The 20,667-nt window shown below is 38.2% G+C and overlaps 1 long non-coding RNA gene across 1 annotated transcript in view; it reads left to right on the plus strand.

Moving 5' to 3' along the window:
- LOC125417624 (uncharacterized) overlaps positions 1-19,998 on the plus strand; it is a 39,441-nt gene extending 19,443 nt beyond the window's left edge. Inside the window, exon 5 of the long non-coding RNA XR_007237183.3 lies at positions 19,884-19,998. This is a non-coding gene — a long non-coding RNA (uncharacterized LOC125417624). The remainder of the gene's footprint in view (positions 1-19,883) is intronic.
- The last annotated feature ends 669 nt before the right edge of the window (positions 19,999-20,667 follow it).

The raw sequence follows: 20,667 nt of genomic DNA on the forward strand, positions 1-20,667 counted from the left end.
ACTGGTCTTATTTGTCCTGCCAAATTCCTTGCTGAGAATTCCATGTTGCTGGAACATGATTAAATGCACATTCTTATTGATTTCCCCCCCTCATTTGTTCAGAAGAATTTTGAAAGCGCTTCAAAGATATTGGTTTTGGTTGTAGCCCTTAAGGCTACAGAAACAGCTGCCTCTTTCTCTGCACCTTCAGCCACAAGTCATGTACAGACACATGGGTAGCAGCAAATTCTAGGGGCCGTCATAAGATGCATCAAAATACTAGCAGGAAAACAATGCTTTGATCTCCATAAAAGCATAGTGTGATAACATCAGGTAAGACATTCTCACGGCTGACCATAGGGTCCAAGAGAAAACAGGTCTGGATTAGCTGCTGAATGGCCTCTCACATAAATCTTAGGCAACAAGCTGAGCGAGTAGCCTCCTCAGAAGTTCCTGGCCTTATGAAGATTTCTTCTCCAGTGAATGAAAGGGTGTGGGCTAAAGAGCACAGCTCAGGGGTAGGATGCTTGCCTACTATGTTCAACCCCTGGACCACCAAAATGAATGTAACACAAAGGATACTATATACACAATATTTTTATCCATTAAAGTTTCTACTTTAAATTTTAAAAAGTATTTTATGAGTATGAGTATTTGCCTGCATGTATGTCTGTGCATCACGTGCATGTCTGGTGCCTGTGGAGGCCAGGAAAGAGTATTAGATTCCTTACAGCCAGAGTTAAAGATGATGTGAGCTGCCAAGTGAGTGCTGGGAATTGATGATTTGACCTCCAAGGTCTCTTGTGCTAGAAACTTGATTCCAAGGGAAATGGTAGGGCCAGTAAGAGGTGAGGCCTAGTGAGAGGTCCCTAGGTCATTAGAACATGGAGCGGGCAGGAGTGAGGTAGCTCTGTGTGATCATTTGGTAGTTTTTCAAATAGAGTTGCTGTAAAAGTTCAAGTGTGACCCCACCCAACCCCCTGGCTTCCTGTTTGAAATGTAACATTTCCTCAGCCTCAACTCCCTCCATTGCTATTCAGCATGATGTGACAGCCAAGAGACTTTATGAGAACTGGCTAAGGCCAGCATAAGGCCCTTGCCCCTCCAAAATTGTGAGCCACAGAAACTTCTTTACTCCACACATTGGCTGTCTCAAGTATTTCATTACAGTAATTAAACCCAACTAACAGCACAAATCATATTTAATAAGCACAGATTTATAATATCACCAAGGAAGAAATAGATAACAGCCAATAATAGTCTAACTGTATTAATGATTATTATTTAAATATAAATGGAAAGGAAATACCTCTCCTCTACAGCAAAACCAAAGTATCAACTGGATATACTTGAAAAAAGGTAATATTTATGTGAAAATCTTTTTTTCATGAAGAATACAAAACTTCAGTATATTAAAACTTACACCATATTGCTGAATGAAAATATAATATTATAAAAATTCTTTTTTTCTCAGTTAAGTGTAGTGAAGCTAGCCCATAGTCCCATTTCTTGTTAGACCGAATGAGAAAGATTGTAAGTTTGAGGCCAGTCTGGACTGCATGACAAGTTTGAGGTCATCCTAGGCTACTTAGTGAGACTCTATCTCAAAGACAAACAGACTGATCCATTTTAACATGTTCTAATGCAAGTTGAATCACAATTTGCTTATGGTATTATTTAACATAAGCACGAATTATACATCTACATATGGATCAGGGAATGCAAATTTCAGGAGAACATACAACATTCTTTTACAAAACACTACATGTTTGTGTATATGATAATATAAATGTATCTGAGCATTGGTACATAAAGAATAACTTGATTTACATCCAGAAGAATTAGTGTGTTTGCAGACTGGAAGATCATTCTATTGTCTTTATCCATGCTGGTATTTGACAGTGAAGTTCAGCCCAACAGCATATTTAAAAGAGGTATAAAGTATTTCAGCCTCGTTAAGTCTTTACTCTAAGCTGGTGTCCTTTAAACTTGTGCATATACACTGAACAAATGTCCTGTTCACGGGGCTCTTTTATAGTGAGTAGATAAGGAATTATGGGCCAACTGCCATCATCAGCATCATTAATTACTCTTCAAAACCAGCACAACAGGCTTCAAATGACTGCATCACATTTCTCTAAAGCAGCTGCTGTGAATTCAATTGAAATATCCCCCAAAGACATGGTCCCTGGCCCATAATACTGGTGAAAGGAGGAAGGTTGTAGAACTTTAAGAGATAGGGCCTAATTGGAAGAAGTTAGATTGCTGTGGACATGCTCTGAAAGGGACCACTGGAATTCTAACCCCCCCCCCGCTTCTTCTCTGTTTACCTCATGGAAGTCATAAGATACACAGCTCCCACCCTGATGTAGCTCCCACAAGCTCAAAGGCAGTGGAGTCAACCATTCATAGATAGAGACAGTAAGCTCAGATGGACCTTCCCTCCTTATAAGTTATCTTAGTGAGGGAACACTGGCTGGCATGGCAGCTGAAGGATAGTGGCTAATTGCCAAATTTATTGATACCTTTTTATAAAGAATAGGTCAGAGTATACAGTAAATAACCTGGACTCACCTCCCTCGGTGTAGGCTGTCTTAGTTATAAATAAATAAACCAAACACATATTCTTTATGTAGATAGATATCATCACCATCAGTTCTCTAAGATGCCAACCAAGGGACAGACACACCAACTGCGTCACCGCAGTGTGGTGTCTGGCAGCTCTCTTCACGGTGTACCTTCAGGACCGTGCTGCCTTCTGTAGTTTTTACAAACAAACAAACAAAAACAACCCAACTTTTTGTTATTTTGATTTTTGTTAGCTGTTTTAAAAGTTGTGCAGTTTTCACCAAAAATAAAAGCATAGATCAAAGGGAAAATTCTATCAAGCGTATAGTGGAAAATTACTTAAAATGCTTTTCAGGGTTAAAAGTGGAATTTGATACTTTGGGATATGATATTGGCAGATCGTGGTCTGATTTGTTTTGATCAACATCTCAGAGTGTGTAAGGATTACTGGACTTTAGAGATAGTCCTGATTAGAAAAAGATGGAGAGAAAAGACAAAACCAGAATACTGGAGAAATATCAACCACTACCCACACTCTGCGGTGACATCTTTCTGTTTTGGAACTAAGTCATTGCAGGTGTTCCTCTTATTTTGATTTCTTGCTGAAGAGTGTTTATCATATTTTGAGGTTACCAGAAATTGGTAGAGTACTGAAGGCTCATGTATTTCTTACAAAATTAGTTAGTTAGTTGCTAACTAACTCCTGTCTTCTTAAATGTAAAACAAGTGCTACTCCGGTGGCTCTAAATCCTCACAGACGGAATTCTAGGCTCTCTGGATGCCTGTATTACACAACTGGTAGTAATAATCTCTGCCCACCAGGGTGGCTAGAAAGCAATGCACTCCAATGCAAATATTCTTTCTATTCATATACAAAAAATTAAAACCTTATTTTCATAATAACACACAATTATATTTATAACTCACTAATATTTGACATCATTTCAAGCACCCTGACTTCCACTGCTGTTTCCTAAGTGCGCATGTGTGTGTGTGTTTTAAATATTACCTCTGAATCAGAGTAATTTTTTCATCAAAAATCTAGTTGAGTTGTCCAAATAAAATATTTAAAAAAAAAAGCAGCAAGTCCAGTGTCAGGGTCCGGTGCTAGCCCGGACCATAAGTTATTTCTCTTGACCAGACCCCAACATAAACTATCTCTTTCTGGGCCAGCATGGAGGTGCGGGAATAAAGACACAACTCACATGGCTTTATCGGGAGGGAGATTCTCCATGGTTCCTCATGATATCCTGAGTTCACATCCTGAAGAATTCCACCTCCTTTATTCTCCAAACAGCCTTTATACCAATACTTAACTGGGGGTAAATACATTAGCATTCTGTTTCCTAGGTAACCAGATGAATGGCTTTTAGTCACACCCAAAACTACCTATCTGCTCTGTGTACTAGCTGGCACAGAGGCTTGAATCAGCATCTCTGTCAAGCATCCTCCAAATTACAAAGAAGGTGCAAAACAATATCCTGACCTTTTGTTAGGTAGCGACAGCCAATCTGGAAGGTTACCTGACCATCTCAGGTGTGGCCTATGGCTTTACAGCCTGGCTGCCATACCATATAGAAATATGGGTCTAAAGTCCAGAAAACAAAATTGCTTAATTTTAAAATGTATTCTATCTTATCAGGCTATATTTTTGCAATTTAGAATTTGCAATGTCCTTAGCCCTTATTTGTCAGGAAGACAATGATTCCAACTTTGTCCATGAATATTTCAATGTCTGAGACATGTGAAGATAGGTATTTTTACATGACCGTCGAATTTTTTAATTGTTTTTATTGTGCTATACATTTTTCTCTGCTCCCCTCTCTTCCTCCCCTCCCCACTTCTACCCTCTCCCGTGACCCCCATGCTCGCCATTTACTCAGGAGACCTTGGCTTTTTCTCCTTCCTATTTAGACCCTTGTGTGTCTCTCTTAGGCTCAACATACAGTACTTTTTCCCATTTTATCTTATTTCACATCACTGTGTTACCAGAAAAAGATAATTTTTGCTCTACTTTCCCCTAAACTTTCTTGTAAACAACCTGTCCAATTTCTATAAAGATAAATTCATCTGTTTTCAACAATGCTAAAGACTATTGTCATGGTAAGAAAAGCCACTGACAGAGTAGCAGATACTTCACATTTTACCAGAGTCGGTCCCACACCTCCCTACAGTAAACTCCTGAAAGACGGGCTCTTTTCCTGGTAAGGATTTAGTCTTTGAAGAGAAAAATTATTTAAAAGAACACTAATATGACAAATCACAAGATTAAATATACCAATAATAACAGCTCTAACATTAAAATAGTCAGAGCTTAAAGTCCTGATGTTGAACTGTAACAGTGTATAATTATATAAATAAACAGATGTAAAAATAATTATTTAATTATTAAAAAGTTTTATCTGCAAGGGATAAAATTAAATGCCCAATAATCCTTAATTAATACCTTTAGAATCCCATCTTCAGTGATGAGAATTAACTTTGCAGTTTAATTTGACATTTTACAGAGTGAAAAAGTGAGATAAAAAATAAGCCTCTTGGGAAAAAAAAGAACATTCTAGGCAAACTTATTTAATCAAGTCCCTCTTCATCTTTTCCAGTTTCCCCTTAAGTTATTAGTGACCCCCCAGCCCTCTCCTTTCCTCTTTTTTCTTCTTTGTTTTAATAAACAGAATCAGCTTTAACGATCTGAGGCTTGGGTTTCATTTTGCCTCAGTGTATGTACTTGGATTTGTTACTGGTCAACCTGAAAGTTCATGATTCAAAACAAAAATGTAGACTCTATCAACAATATATAATATTTCAGCTATGACACGGAACCACATCTAACATAAACTTACAAATGCTCATTACTTATAATAATTACTCTTTTCAAATTTATTCATTCATTTCATTTCATTTCATTCTTTCATTCTAACATTTTCAAGTTTACTCATTCATTCTTTCGCTAATTCATTGGCTCATTTATTTCTCAAAAATGTACTGGGACTCATTAGGTATTGGACATCTCTACCCAAAGACACCCCAGTCAGCAGGAGGGCAGATGGGCAGCACATGCAAGTTTCAATGTTGGAAGTCAAACTATCATGTAAATAGTCCTAGATGAGTGTGACAGCACACGTGTGTAATTCTAACACTTAGGCAACAGAGACTGGAGGATTGCCAAGTTCAAGCCTTGCCCAGGGTCACAATAGGAAGACCCTGACTAAATAAAAACAAAACCAACAAAACCAACAGGTCGTAACTGTGTAGCATACTTGTCTAGCATGTAGGGGGCCTGGGATCAACTCACAGCACTGCCACACAAGAAAAAAATTTTTTAAAAAATGCCAAACACAACAAATACTCCCAGAGGAAATAACCATTCATAATCAATTATTAAACTGAAGAATGAGTGGAGGGAGTGGAGGGAAGGCCATGTGCAAAGGAACTATGGGAGACGTGCAGCTATACACCTGTGGTATGCTGAAGGACAGCCTGCAGTGACCACAGAGGAGGACATGGAACACAGCCAACCTTTCTGGGCCAAGCATCAGAGTTAATACTGTGTCTGCCGCAAGGGGTTCTGAGCAGAGGAATGCCTTAACCAGCGTTGTGATGCTGGCAGGTAAGATTCCCTAGGAAAAAGTCATTAGAATGGGGTGGGGGATTGTCCTGGAGACAGCACATGGCAGCAGGGAGGAGGAACAGCCAGCTCTGTTCCCATCAGAAGCACAACTGTTTCTCACGGGCTGTCCTGCAACTGGCTCAGCTGTCTGGAGTTGTAACACCTAGGGTCAGCAGCTAAGACGTTCTGTGACACTGAGAAGTTTCTGGATGTCTGCAATTACTAAGTAGGGTTATCCTAGGCAAGTTAGTTTCCTACATTTAAGGGAGAGACCCAACTGTGAACCATCACCACCCAACAATCCTAGCAGCCAAATGACCACTTCCATTTTAACCACCAATGGATCAGTCCTTGAAAAATTCACTGCAGCAGACAGTTTCTTTCTAATTTAGCCTTTTCTGTTTGTTTGTTATATTTCTTGTCTACATCTGAGCCTTGTGAGGAGGGTCTGGAGTGAGAAAAGATCAGATGATGTCATAGTCATTCACCAGAGAAAAGACAGTCTGAAGGCACAGGAGAAGGATGAAGAACGCTGGACAAGTGGCCGTCCAGGTGGAAAAAGAATTGAAGCAGATTGGAGTATGTATATGGTTATTTTGGTAAAAAAAACAAAAAAAATGTCCCCCCACAGGCTCGTGTATTGAACATGTGGTCCTCAGCTGGTGATATGTCCGGGAGGAGGGGAGGATATGCAGCCTTTAGGAAGTGGGTTTGGAGCCTGGCTCCACGCCCGCTTTCTGCTCTCATGGGCTCTTGCACTCTGTGTGTCTTCCTCCCTCTGCAGTCCTGAATCTCATGTGCTATGTCCCCCCGCCCCTGGTGAAATAAATCCATCTGGAACTGTAAGCCACAATAAAGGCTTTCTTTCTGTATATGCTTTTTTCAGGGTGTTTTCACAGAGCAACAGAAAAGGAACAAATACAGTACGTCAGTTAAAACTGAGACCAAAAGACAGCTGTAATGAACTTTCTAGTCAGACTCGATTTAGTTAAATTTGTAAAAAGTAACACAGTCAAGCAGCGTATTAGACTCCTGCTAGCTTTGCTGTGAATAATACCTTTGACATGTAAGTGATAGCAATAGTTGCCTTCAGCATCCTGAAGGCCACTTTGTAGGCCCGTGCAAAAGTGCAATGAGTAGGGTCAGGACCAAAGCTTGCTCTTCAGGTTATGTTAAGGCTGACATTTTCTGAGCACACCTCCTGTGAGAAGCAATGGAATCAGACTGCACACGTGAGCTGACTACCTTCCCTACACCTAACCCATGCTGCCCCTTCCTCAGATGTAGAACCGAACTCCTCAGAGAAGTTGATTTCAGACTTAACTTTCCCACTTCCACCCTTTACCATCTTGCAAATAAGTTCATTTTTGCTCTGCAAAACCTATTGTTTCAGGATTGTCATAAGTGGAGACAAAAACAGGCCTAGAGTGAGACTCTAAGACTTCTAAGAAAGCAGCTGAAGAGATAGATGGTTAAGCATGTTTATTGTTCTTTTTGATGACCCGAGTTCTCAGTTCCAGGTTGCTCAGAAATGGATCCAGCACTTCTGGCCTGTGTGCAGTTGCACATACATGCACTCATAAATAAAACACATCTTTCAAAAAAAATTCTAAGAAGAAATAAAAAGGGAAAAATCTGGGCCCTTAGGTTGGTCTAAACTTTCTTAGGTAGAACTCTAGAAAACTAACAATTTAAGAGCTGAGAGGCTGACAAGAACTAAATGTTGATGAAGATTTGAAGGAACAAGAACTCTTATACATCACTAATGAGAATGTAAATGTGTACAGTGACTCTGAAGAAGCAATTCTGAAATTTCTTATGAACTTAAAGATGTACTATGAAGTCTAACCCCAATCCAAGGTATTTACTCAATATAGTATATTTGTTTGCTAAATTTTTACTAAATATACTATAGACTAAAACATAGAGTTGGACTTCAAAATTTATAGCAGTTTAATTTATAATAAACAAAATCTGGAAACTCTAATGCCAGCAGGCATTTAAATTTTGGTATAGTCATATCATTGCATCGAGCTCAGTAATAAGAAAGTTTTGAACTCCTGATAGAATGTTTCCAAAATATTATGCTAGATCACAGACACAAAAGACTATAATCACGTGACTCTGCTACCAAAAACAAAAGAATCAGTGATACCAGGGCCTGGGGTGGGAGGAATTTCACCACGGAAGTGGCTGGGAGCTTTTAAAATGATGGGACTATTCCTCAATTTATGTCATAACTTTATGGGAGAGGTTAAGTTAGATACTGGTTGAAATTTGATTATATAATTATTATTTGTGAATTTTATGGTATACAATTTGTGTATGTGTGTGTGTTTGCACATGTTTGTGGACATCTAAGGTGCCTTCCTCAATTTCATTCCTTCTTAGTTATTGAGATAAGTTCTCTCCCTGAACCCATAGATCACCAATCTGACTAGACTGACTGGCTAGCAGCCCCCAGGGGTATTTATGTCTTTTCCTCCCCAGAGATGCTTTGTAGGAGGGTGTTGCCATGCTACCAAAATTTTATGTGGGTATCACTTGCCCAAGCTTTGTACATTGGTGCTGAGGGATCAAATTCAGGTCTTCATGTTTGTGTGTCAAATGCTTTACCACCTGAGCCATCGCCTAGCCCTTCACACATACTGATATATTTCAAAGTGTGCTAAGCAGGCATAGTGGTGGTTGAGAGGTAGAAGTAGGCGAATCATGAACTCAGGACCTGCCTGAGCTCCACAGTGAGCTCCACACAGCAAAATCTTATCTCAAAATTTCTAAAATGGGCTGGGGTACCAGGCGTGGTGGCACACACCTTTAATTTTAGCACTCAGGAGGCAGAGAGGCAGGAGGATCTCTGGGAGATGAGGCCCATCGGATCCAGGACAGCCAGGTTGCACAGTTAAACTGTGTCCCAGAAACAAAACAAAACAAAACAAAATAAAAACCAAAACGTGTTGGTGACATTACGACAGATACAAAATGAAACACAGTAAAGGATCAGCTCCCTAGCAGAGAAGGCTGGGGCTCTCCCTTCGGCTGTAGTCTCTCTATAACCTTTGGCATTTGTTGCCTAAGTAAGAACTAATAGTACAGTAGTGTATACTTTGATCAATGTCCAGTTTTGCTTAAGAAGGGTGGTCTGAGAATTAGCTGTATTTCAAAACTTTAGCTACTAGTGGACTGATAACTAGGTCTATTTTAAAGAAAGCATTCTACTTTATGAGATAAGAATCCAAAAATAATAATTAAAGACAAGATTACAAGCTTTTAAAAAGGAAAAAACTGAAGCTATTGAGGATGAGATAAGCATGTCTTCACCTGAATTCCTGTGAAAATATAGAAATTACCCACTCAATTGACTAGATAGAACAGGAATAACAAGAAAACAATGATGGGCAAGGAAATGTTTAGGCCAGAAAATGGCCTTTGATCATCCCCACCACCTGTCAATCGAATGCTAATCCCCTCCCTTCTTTATCACGTCCCTGGCCCTTAGAAAGAGTCAGATGTGCTAGCATCTCTCTCTGGAAGAATTTGACCTTCTTTGTCTGGGACCCTCCAGGGACCATCGGAAATGTCTACTGGCATTTTCTGCTTCGTGCTCACTTAAAAGGTTACTTTACCAGCACATGGGTAGAGCATATATCTCAATTCACTTAGGCTGCCGTAATCAAACACTATAAACTAGATGGCGTGTGAACAACAGAAATTTGTTCATGGTTTGAGGGACTGAGAAGTCCAAGATCAAGTTTTATGCAGATTAGGTAACTGGTGAGGGTGTGGGGGCTGAAGTGTGCATGGCACCTTCTTTCTGTGTTCTCATAGAGCAGCAGCGCTTTGAGCCTCTTGAATACGGGCACTAACCCTATATGTACCGGCTCCATCGCATGGCTTTCTAATGACTTCCAGCCTCATTCTCTACTCTGGCTGGGGAAGCAGGTGGGCTAACTGAAGACGTTCATCTCTCTTTGCTGCTTCAAATCTAATTCCCCAGTCTCATCTCCAGCTTTGCAGCTTCCTTATCCCCCACCCTCATCTCTAGTGACCACCTCTACTAGTTGTGTCCCAACCCTGGGAGGCATTCCCTGGGGACCTACAGGACATCCTGGCCAGGGAATCAAGGAGGTTAACTGCAGATCTTTATCTCTCTGTCTGCTCTGCCATGTCCAACCCACTAATCTCACCCCCAATTCTGTACAGACCTTCTGCTGTGACCCCTTCTCACTCTCTGCTCCAGGTTCCCAGATACTGATAGAATGCCCTGCTTTCGTCCCTCTTATCGGCCTCCCAGGTTCTCGCCCCAGTCATCTCTATTCCCAAGTGAGAACTCCCAATACCCAGAAACACATTTTAGCTGGCCACACCTATTAGGACCCCAGAAGAATTTCCTACCAGGCAACACACAGACAACACGCCCTCCTAAGAACCTGAGAAGAAACAAAAACCAAAGAATAAGACACCTACCCAACAAACACAAGACCAGATGTCAGCACCTAGAATTACAATTGTCCCAATACCAGAGTTCTATATATCCGTGTAAAACCACAATTAATAACAACCAGGACAATATAGTTTCACTAGAGCCCAGAAACTCTACTATAGCAGACTCTGAGTATTCCAACATAGTTGAAGTACAAGAAAAGACCTTTAAAAAGCCTTTATACATATAACAGAGGTTCATAAAGAGAAAATAAAGAAATCTATGAAAACACAAACAGCAAAAGGAAATGAATAAAACTACTTAAGACCTGAAAGTAGAAACAGACTCAATAAAAAATTGAAACAGGAAAATCTGAAAATAAAAAATTTAGGAACTCAAACGATTCATAGATGTAAACCTTGCCAACAGAACACAAGAAATGGAAGAGAGAATCTCAGGCATTGAAGACACAATAGAAGAAATGTGCACACTGGTCAAAGAAAACATTAAATCTGAAAAACTCTTAACACAAAACATTTGGGAAATCTGGGACACTGTGAAAAGACAAAATCTAAGAACAGGAATACAGGAAGGGGAAGAAACTCAAGCTAAAGGTACAGAAAATATTTTTTTAAAAAAAATCACAGAAGAAAATTTTTCTAACCTAAAGAAAGAGATGCCTATCAAGGTACAAGAAGCACACAGAACACAAATAGACTGGACTGGAAAACAAATGCTTCTTACTACATTATAATCAAAACATTAAATGCACAGAAAATAAAGAAAATTAAAAGCTGCAAGGGAAAATGAACAAGTAGCATATAAAAGCAGAAATGAGACATAACTTCTCAATGGAGACTCGAAAAGCTAAAAGGGCCTTGACAGATGTGCTGCAGACTCCAAGAAACCACAGATGCCAGGCCAGACTACTATACCCAGCAAAACTTTCAATTACCATAGATGGAGAAAACAATATAAAAGATATTTCATGATAAAACCAAATTTAAGCAATATATTCTATAAATTCAGTCCTATAGAAAATGCTAGAAGGAAAACGCCAACCTAAAGAGGTTAATTATACCCAAGGAAACATAGAGAATAAGTAATCTCAGACCAGTAAAACCAAGAGAGGAAGCAATTATACACACACACCACCACCACCACCACCACCACCACTACCACCACCACCACCACTATCACCACTACCACCACCACCACCACTATCACCACTACCACCACTACCACCACTACCACCACTACCACTACCACCACCACTATCAACACTACCACCACTACCACCAATAACAAAACAAGAATTAGAAATCATTGGTCATTGATATTTCTCAAAATCAATGATCTCAATTCCCCCAATAAAAAGACTTAGAGAATATATGTAAAAAACAAGACCTGTCCTTCTGCTGTATCCAAGAAACACACCTTAACAACAAGGACAGACATCATAGTAAAGTAAAAGATGAGAAAGGGATGATGTGGGATGTCTTACATATGTGCTGCTTTTATTGGCTGATGAATAAAGCTGTTTGGGCCAATGGCTTAGCAGAGTAAAGTCAGGCAGGAAATCCAAACAGAGGGAGAGAGAGAGAGAGAGGGAGAGGGAGGGAGGGAGGGAGAAAGGAAGAGAGAGAGAGAGAGAGAGAGAGAGAGAGAGAGAGAGAGAGAGAAAGGAGTCAGGAAGATGCCATATATCTGCTGAAGGAGAAGGACACACAAACCTTACCGGTAGGCCACAGCCTAATGCTGATACACAGATTAATAGAAATGAGTTAGTTTATGATGCAAGAGCTAACAAGGAATACACCTAAGCTATTGGCCAAATAGTGATATAACTAATAAAGTTTCTGTGTGATTATTCATATCTGGGTGGCCGGGAAATGAATGAGAAATCTCCATTTACAAAACTTATTTTCAGCAAATGAACCTACAAAACAAGCATGACTAGCCATTTTAATATATGACAAAATAAACTTCAAATCAAAAGTAATCAGAAGACATAGGGAAGGATAATACATACTCATATTCATCAAAAGTGAAATCAACTAAGAGGTCACTAAAATTTTTGTTTGTTTGCTTTGTGTGTGTGTGTGTGTGTGTGTGTGTGTGTGTGTGTTTCGAGACAGGGTTTCTCAGTAGCTATGGAGTCAGTCCTGGAATTCACTTTGTAGACCAGGTTGGCCTCAAACTCACAGAGATCTGCCTGTCTCTGTCTCCCGAGTGGTGGATGAAAAGCTTGCACCACCACTGCCCAACAAATTCTTAACATTTATGCACCAAACACAAGAGAGCCCAAGTTCATAAAGAAAAAAAAAAACTTCTGCAGCTTTAAATCACATATTGACCCTTACACACTGATAGTGGAAGACTTCATTACTCCACTCTTGCCAATAGGTAGGTCAGCCAGACAAAAACTAAACAGAGAAATGCTGAAGTTAATTCACATTATAAACAAAATGTGCCTAACAGATATTTACAGAACATTTCACTCAAAGATAAAAAGAACTTTCTCCAGAATTGACCACATATTCAGACATAGAGCAAGACTCAACAGGTGCAAGAATATTGAACTAACTTCCCACATGCTATCTGACCATCAGATTAAAGTTGGTTAACAACAACAGAAACAACAGAATGTTTACAAATCAATGGACAAACTGTATAACGCACCATGGAATGAAAAATGGGTCAAGACAAAAATTAAAAAAGAGATGAAAGACTTTCTAGAATTAAGTGAAAATGAATATGCAACAGTTCTGAACTTATGGTGCACAGGAAGTAGCTCTAAATGGCAAGTGATATTAATTCTGGAAAGTCATAGAGCAAGAGAAATCATACCCAAAAGGAGTTAAATGGCAAGAAATAAAAGTAAAACTTTGGGATAAAATCAATAAAATACAACTCCCCCACAAGAAAAACCCCAAAATACAAAGAATCAATAAAATAGAGTGAATTCTTTGAAAAAAATTAATAAGATTTTTTTATCCAAATTAACTAAAAGGCAAAAGATGGGATATCCAAATTAATAAAATTAGAGATGAAAAGGGGGATATAACAATAGACACTGAAGAAATCCAAAGAATCATAAGGACATACATTAAAAACCTGTACTCCACCAAATTGGAAATATATTACCAAAGTTAAATCAATATCAAATAAGCAATTTCAACAGATATATAACCCCTGGAGAAATAGAAACAGTCATTAAAAGTTTTTAACCCCCCTCACAAAAAAAAGCTCAGGGCCAGATGGTATTAATGCATAATTCTGCAAGTTTTTTCAAGGAAGAGTTAAAGCTAATACTTCTAAAATTATTGTTAAATAGAAACAGAAGAAACATTTCTCAATTCAGTTTATGAGGCCACAGTTACCCTGACACCCAAACCACACAGATTAGACAGAGAAAGAGGATTACAACTAATTTCCGTTATGAGCATAAATGTAAATGTTTTCAATAAAATATTTGCAAACTGAATTGAAAAACAGACCAAAAATATCAATCATAATCAACAAGCCTTCATCCCAGAAATTCGGGACTGTTTCAACATATATAAATTGATAAATGTAATCTACCATACAAACAAACTGAAAAACAAAAAACACATGATCATCTCTTTAGATGCAGAAAAGGCCATTGACAAAATCTAACACCTCTTCATGATAAAAATCTGAGAGAAATTAAGGTTCCAAGGGACATATCTCAACATAATAAAGGTAGTTTACAGCAAGCCCTTAACCAATATCAACTTAAATGGAGAGAGATTCATAGTCATTCCACTTAAATCAGAAACAATTCAAGATTGTCCACTCTCTCCATATCTATTCAAAATAATATTTAAAGCCTTAGAATAATAAGATAGCTATAAGGGATACTAATTGAAAAGAAGTTGAAATATTTATATTTGTGGGCAATGTGAGAGTATACATAAGTAACCCAAAACATTCTGCCAGGAAATTCCTACAACTGATAAACATTTTTAGCAAAGTAGCTGAATACAAAATTATCTCACAAAATCATTAGCCCTTCCATGCACATATGATAAACTGTCCAGGAATGAAATCAAGGAATCAACACCCTTCACAATAATCTCAAATAATATTAAATATCTTGGATTAACTCTAACCAAGCAAGTGAAAGACTTGTATGATTGAAATGTTACATCTTTGAAAAAAGAAATTAAAGAAGATATCAGAAGATGGAAATGAAAGATCTTCCATGTTCATGGATCAGGCTATCTTACCAAAATCAATCTACAGATTCAGTGCAATTGGCATTAAAATTCCAACACAATTCTGATGCAGGATATTTACCATACTGTGAATCCCCAAGACATTTTAAATAAATTAACGTTGTATCAGGGGACAGAACCATGGAGAGTACAAAGGACCCAGGAATGCAGATAGAGGGATGCACAAAAAGGAGCAGGGAGATACGTAGAGATTCTCAGTCTTTTTGGTTTGGGACTAGTGGAGAGATGCGTTTCTGCATGGGTCTTCTGGCCAAAAAGGTCAGCTGGTTCTTTTTGGCTTCTCTGATCTAGCAGGTCTTCACCACCACATCTGGCTTCCAAGTCTTTATTGGTAAATAGAATGATAGAGAATTAGTTGAAACATACATTTGGTGTCTGTGGCCAAGTGCTGGCAGGAACAGAAATCCAGCCAGGCCATTATCTGAGCAGTGGGGTGCTGACTGCAAACCCAAAGGGTACAGATGGACAATTGCTTTTCTTTCTAAGTTGTGTTATCTACTAAAATTCCATTCAAAATTAAAGAGAAAAAAAAATACAGACCAAAATCAATTCCTCCGAGGGTAAAAAACTATCTACAGTTCACAATTTACATGTAATTGTATCTGAATTTTCAAAATCAAAATTTTAAACTATTTTAATTTGACCCAATAAAACTATTTCACTAAACATTTCTAGAATCTGATATAAAGGGTGACTTATATATGTAATGATTTGCCAAATAGAAAAGAGATAGGCTGGCTTAATTGTTAGAGATAAATATTATATAGCCATTTAGGGCCAGATAGAATTTGATTAAGGATATATCTGGAAAAACACTGACTTTATTTCCCCAGGCCACTAAGGTCTTAGGGACAGTCAAAGCTTTGGTGACATTAGAACCTACATCCCACCACTCATCACTTTGTCTGGCAGATATCATTCCTATTTCAAATTAATTAAATACATTTGTAAAGTGCATCAAAAAACTGTGTAGTAGCGACAAATGAGTAAACCACAGCTTTGCTTAATGAGGGAGAAGGACCCACAAGTCATGAAAGTAACTATAATATAATATATTGTTCATTATTTAATTTAAGATGCCTTCAATGAGGTTCACTTACTGTCTTATATGTCTTTAAAAATTAAGCTCTGATAACCTTTCAAGGCTAAGATATATATATATGTATAGATATATATGATTCTAGGTATATCTAATTTTTAAAAATGACTGTAAGTGCTGGCATCCCTATGAGTTCTAACAGTTAGAAGGCTGAGGCAGGAGATCACTTGAGCACAGTAGTTTGAGACCAGTCTGAGCAACACAGCAAGACCCCATCTTGAAATAAACAAGTGAATAAAATAAAGTAAAAATAACACAAATATAATATAGGAGAGGTAGTACAGTGGAACAGAAAGAAGAAATGTCAAGTCTGTAGGAAAAAGCAGGGAGATATAGCGATGGGTTTAAGAATTAGGAGCCAGGGGCTGTCCATAGTTGGCACAGCAGTTAGGGGAACTGTTTGTTCTTCCCAAGGACCAGGTTCAGTTTCTAGCACCAACATGGCATGGTGACTCACAACTATCTGTAACTCTAGTTCCAGAAAATCTGAAACTCTCTTCTGGCCTCCATGGGCACCAAGCATGTACACGGTGCACAGACATACCTGCAGGCAAATACTCATCCACATAAAATAGTAAGAATTTTTCTTTTAATTAAAAAAAAAAAGGAATTGTGAGCCAGACCATTTTTAACAGGTATGCTTCTATTTGACTGCCAGAGTGTGACGTCTACACAGCAGGAACTATTTCTCATGTTTCTGGCTACCAGAGAACAGCATGGAGGTCCCACAGAGATGGTTCCTGCTGGAGACCTTTTTTTTTTGTTAGCAGATGGTTGTCTTCTTCTAGTGTCCTCACAGAAGAGACAGTCTTCCTTTTCTTATATGGCCATCATTCTCTCTGGATTAGGACTATCCTGAAAGCTTCATTTAACTGACATCTCTCCCTCACTCCCAATCTCTGTTACATGGCTTCTTTTCATTGAAACCACATCTCAGCTCCATTGTTAGAATGATCTTCTTATTTTTCCTTCTATTACCTGTTCTATAGATATTTTCTATATTAAGTTCTGAAAATTCCTACAGGTCTAAGTGTCCCATATTTCCCTTTGCAGACAATTAGTGACCTAAGAACTTTTACTACGCTCCATCTCTTGATGAGGATTAATCCTTTAACACTGGACTTTGGGGGAATATTCTAGATACAAACAATAGCAATTGTAAGAACAAGTATGTTTTCTGAGTCCTAGGGCAATAAATACTTTAACATTACAGCCCAGAATACACACATATTATTCAAGCATTAAATGGTATGATGCCAGATATAAAAATAAACCCAGAAACACACCACACTGAGGCAGAAGGATTGCAAGTCCAAGTAGTGCCTGTAGACTTCAGAAAGTTCAACACTGGCTTGGACAACTTTGTGAGACACTTGTTAAAAAGATTTTATTTTTTTAAATTTTTTTTGTGGGGATTTTGTTGTAACAAACTGCTTGTTCATTTCCTGGCCACCTAGACTTCTGAAACAATCGCACAGAAACTATATTATTTAAATCACTCCTTGGCCCATTAGCTCTAGCTTCTTATTGGTTAGTTCTTGTATATTAATTTAACCTACCTCTATTAATCTGTGTATTGCCATGTGGCAGTGGCTTATCAGCAAAGTTCCCAAAGTCTGTCTCCAGCAGGGCTAGATGGCTTCTCTTGACTCTGCCTCTTTTCTCCCAGCATTCAGTTGAGTTTTCCCCACCTACCTAAGTTCTGCCCTATCAACAGGCCAGTTTTCATTCACCAATGATATTCATAGTATACAGAGGGGAATCCCACATCACCTCCCCTTTTCTGTTTAAATGAAAAGGGAGGTTTTAACTTTAACATAGTAAAATTACATATAACAAAACAGGTATCCAGCAATAATTACAGTTACAGTATTTATATCTATTTTATCTTTTATCATAACTAAGGAAAACTATAACTATCAATTCTTCAACTTCATCAAAGACTCCAGAAGGATATAATATTACCTAAGTAAACAGGAAGTGCATTGTAAGCAACTTCCAAAACTCTAGAATTAGCAGAGACTTCTTGCTGCCTGGACAGATATCCAAAGTTCTTCTGTACCATTGGGGCATCTATCTTCAGCCTACTAGCTCATAGCATCCAGCAGACTTTCCCATGAAGCAGGAAATTTCAAAGACAGTTCCACCTATATTGGCAGTTTGTCAGTCACTTTCTTCTGTGTTCTGCAGAATGTTTAGCAGACTCTTTCAGGAAGCAGGAACCCCAATGGATCGTCTCATTTTTAGGCAAGTCTAGCAGTCATTTTCTGTGAATCCTGCATGTTCAGTTCATCAAGCAGTCCAGACAAGAACAGTTTCTTGCCCAAATGGCTAACCAACTCCATAAGGAGCCTCTTTGATGCCCATCTTCCTCTTGAAGTAGATTGGTGCCATCAGGAGCAGATGTGTCTCATTTTCATGAAAAGTGTTAAGTTCTTAAAATATTTTAAATGCCATATTCTGTAGTTTTTTTGAAAGGTTGGAAAAATGTCTATCCATCTGAAATACACCTCTTTACATCCAAAAAATGTAAATAATATGACTATAAGCTTGACTATTATAGATGATTATTTATTAACCTATATTTCTCAATTATACATTACATTTTAAATAAGCTGCACAAACATAACACCTTAATCAAGAACGGAAATATACATGTAACAAAATTGACCTCAAATTTGTACCAATAGAGCAAGATTCATGCCAATGCAAAGTATTCATCTCTATAGCATATCCCCCGTTAAATGTAAACAAACACTTATAAACAATATCTATGACCGTCTGTACTCTGTTTCTTTAAATAATTTACCTTTTTAAAAAAAAAAATTTACTTCTTTTTATAACTATCTATATTCTTTTTCTTCACACTCCCAAGCCTACATACATTTACCCAACCCATTTAGAGGTCTTTTCCATCTGAATTTGTCTTTATTCTGTATTGATAATTACTTTCTGATTAGGACTGCTTCTTAAAATGCTAAGCATTTCTTAAAAACCTAAGCTGCGGCATTACTAGGGTATATACAGCACTTTCTGCTTGCCCCACCCAGTCCAACATAATGGAAGATGTTTGTTCACTCCTCTGCAAGCTATACTTGCAGTTCTAAGTATGCAGCCATATGTTGAACCATTAAGCAGTTTGTAACATGCTGCTTACAAATTCCATTTAAATGCTCAGTCTCCTGAAAGAGCCAGAGTTCATGGCCCAGGAAGCTGTAGTTTTCAAAACAGCATGGCTTTTTTTTTCTGCTTTACAGCTGAATCGGGAAAACCTCTCTTAAAGGAGTCATGCCTCTGCTTGATTCTAGAAAACAGAACCCACCTAAGAAAATGCTGCTACCAAACCATGCTTAATTCTATTATTTTGTGTCTAGGATTCCTTCCCAAACTTTCTAGATTTTAAGTGGATTTTAGTTGGTCACATGGGCATCAATCTGTTGTAATGAACTGCTTGTTTGTTTCCCAGCCACCCAGACTTCTGAAATAATCACACAGAAACTATATTATTTAAATTACTGCTTGGTCCATAAGCTCTAGCTTCTTATTGGCTAGCACTTACATATTTATTTAACCCATCTCCATTAATCTGTGTATAGCCATGTGGCAGTGGCTTACTGGCAAATTTCCCAGCGTCTGTCTCCAGCGTGACCACATGGTTTCTTTCTTGACTCTGCCTCCTTTCTCCCAGCATTCAGTTGAGTTTTCCCTACCTACCTAAGTTCTGCCCTATCAACAGACTAAGCTAGTTTCTTTAATCCCCAATGGTTCACAGCATACAGAGTGGAATCCCACATCAGTATTATCCCTCGATATGCTTGGAATATAGCCCAGAGATAGAATGCTTGGTTAGCCTGCTGGTGAGGATAGATAAAACAAACAGCAACATACTCTTGTGTTTACAGAAAGATTCCTTGTCATTAACCTCCTCTTCTTTTTCTGACACAGGTCTTTGGCTGGTGCATAACTCACTACACAGATCAGAATGGCCTTAAAATCACAGAGATCTGCCTGTTACTTCCTCCAGAACACTAGGATTAAAGACATCTGTTACCACACCTGATCTAAATTATACTTATTCATATGTGATTAAGCAGGAATTTTATGTTTTATACTTCTGAAGATAGAAATGCATGCATGAGTCACAGAATTAACAAACTGGGTCACAGTGAGCATCTTAAAAACAGAATCACCTGCTGGAAACAGAACGGAAAGCTGTGAAGGTGGTGATACACTGTGATCAGAGTTTTAAACTGTTACATAATGTTCCTTGAACTTTATATTTCTTTCTTGGATTGTGTGGTTTTTCTTTTTTTTTCATGAAACTATACAGATCAATGATTATTATAGGTGTGGGTTATGGAGTATGGTTTCAAGTTTTGCTTCTGCTATGCAGTACCTGTAATGATCTCCTACAGTCCTGCTTGCTCAGTGGGTAAAATGGGAACAATTACAGTATATATTCAGTTTCAAGGATTAAATAATGAATTAGGGTGCTTGGCATCTAACATCCAGGAAAAATTAGCCATTGTATTTCTTTACTTTTTAAATTTCTCTCAAGTATTAGGTACTTTTTTGCAATGGTTGAATGGGACTCTACTCAAGTTGCTAAGTAGAACCAAAGGAAGTATAGTGTGTATTGAAGTAAAAGAGGCTGGACAATGATTGCTAGAGGCAGCAGATATCAAAATGAAAGAATCTGAAGGATAAAGCCACACCCCAAGACTTGAGT

The sequence above is a fragment of the Myodes glareolus genome, chromosome 14, assembly GCF_982192425.1.
Source record: "Myodes glareolus chromosome 14, mMyoGla1.1, whole genome shotgun sequence".
Classification (NCBI taxonomy): Eukaryota; Metazoa; Chordata; class Mammalia; order Rodentia; family Cricetidae; genus Myodes; species Myodes glareolus.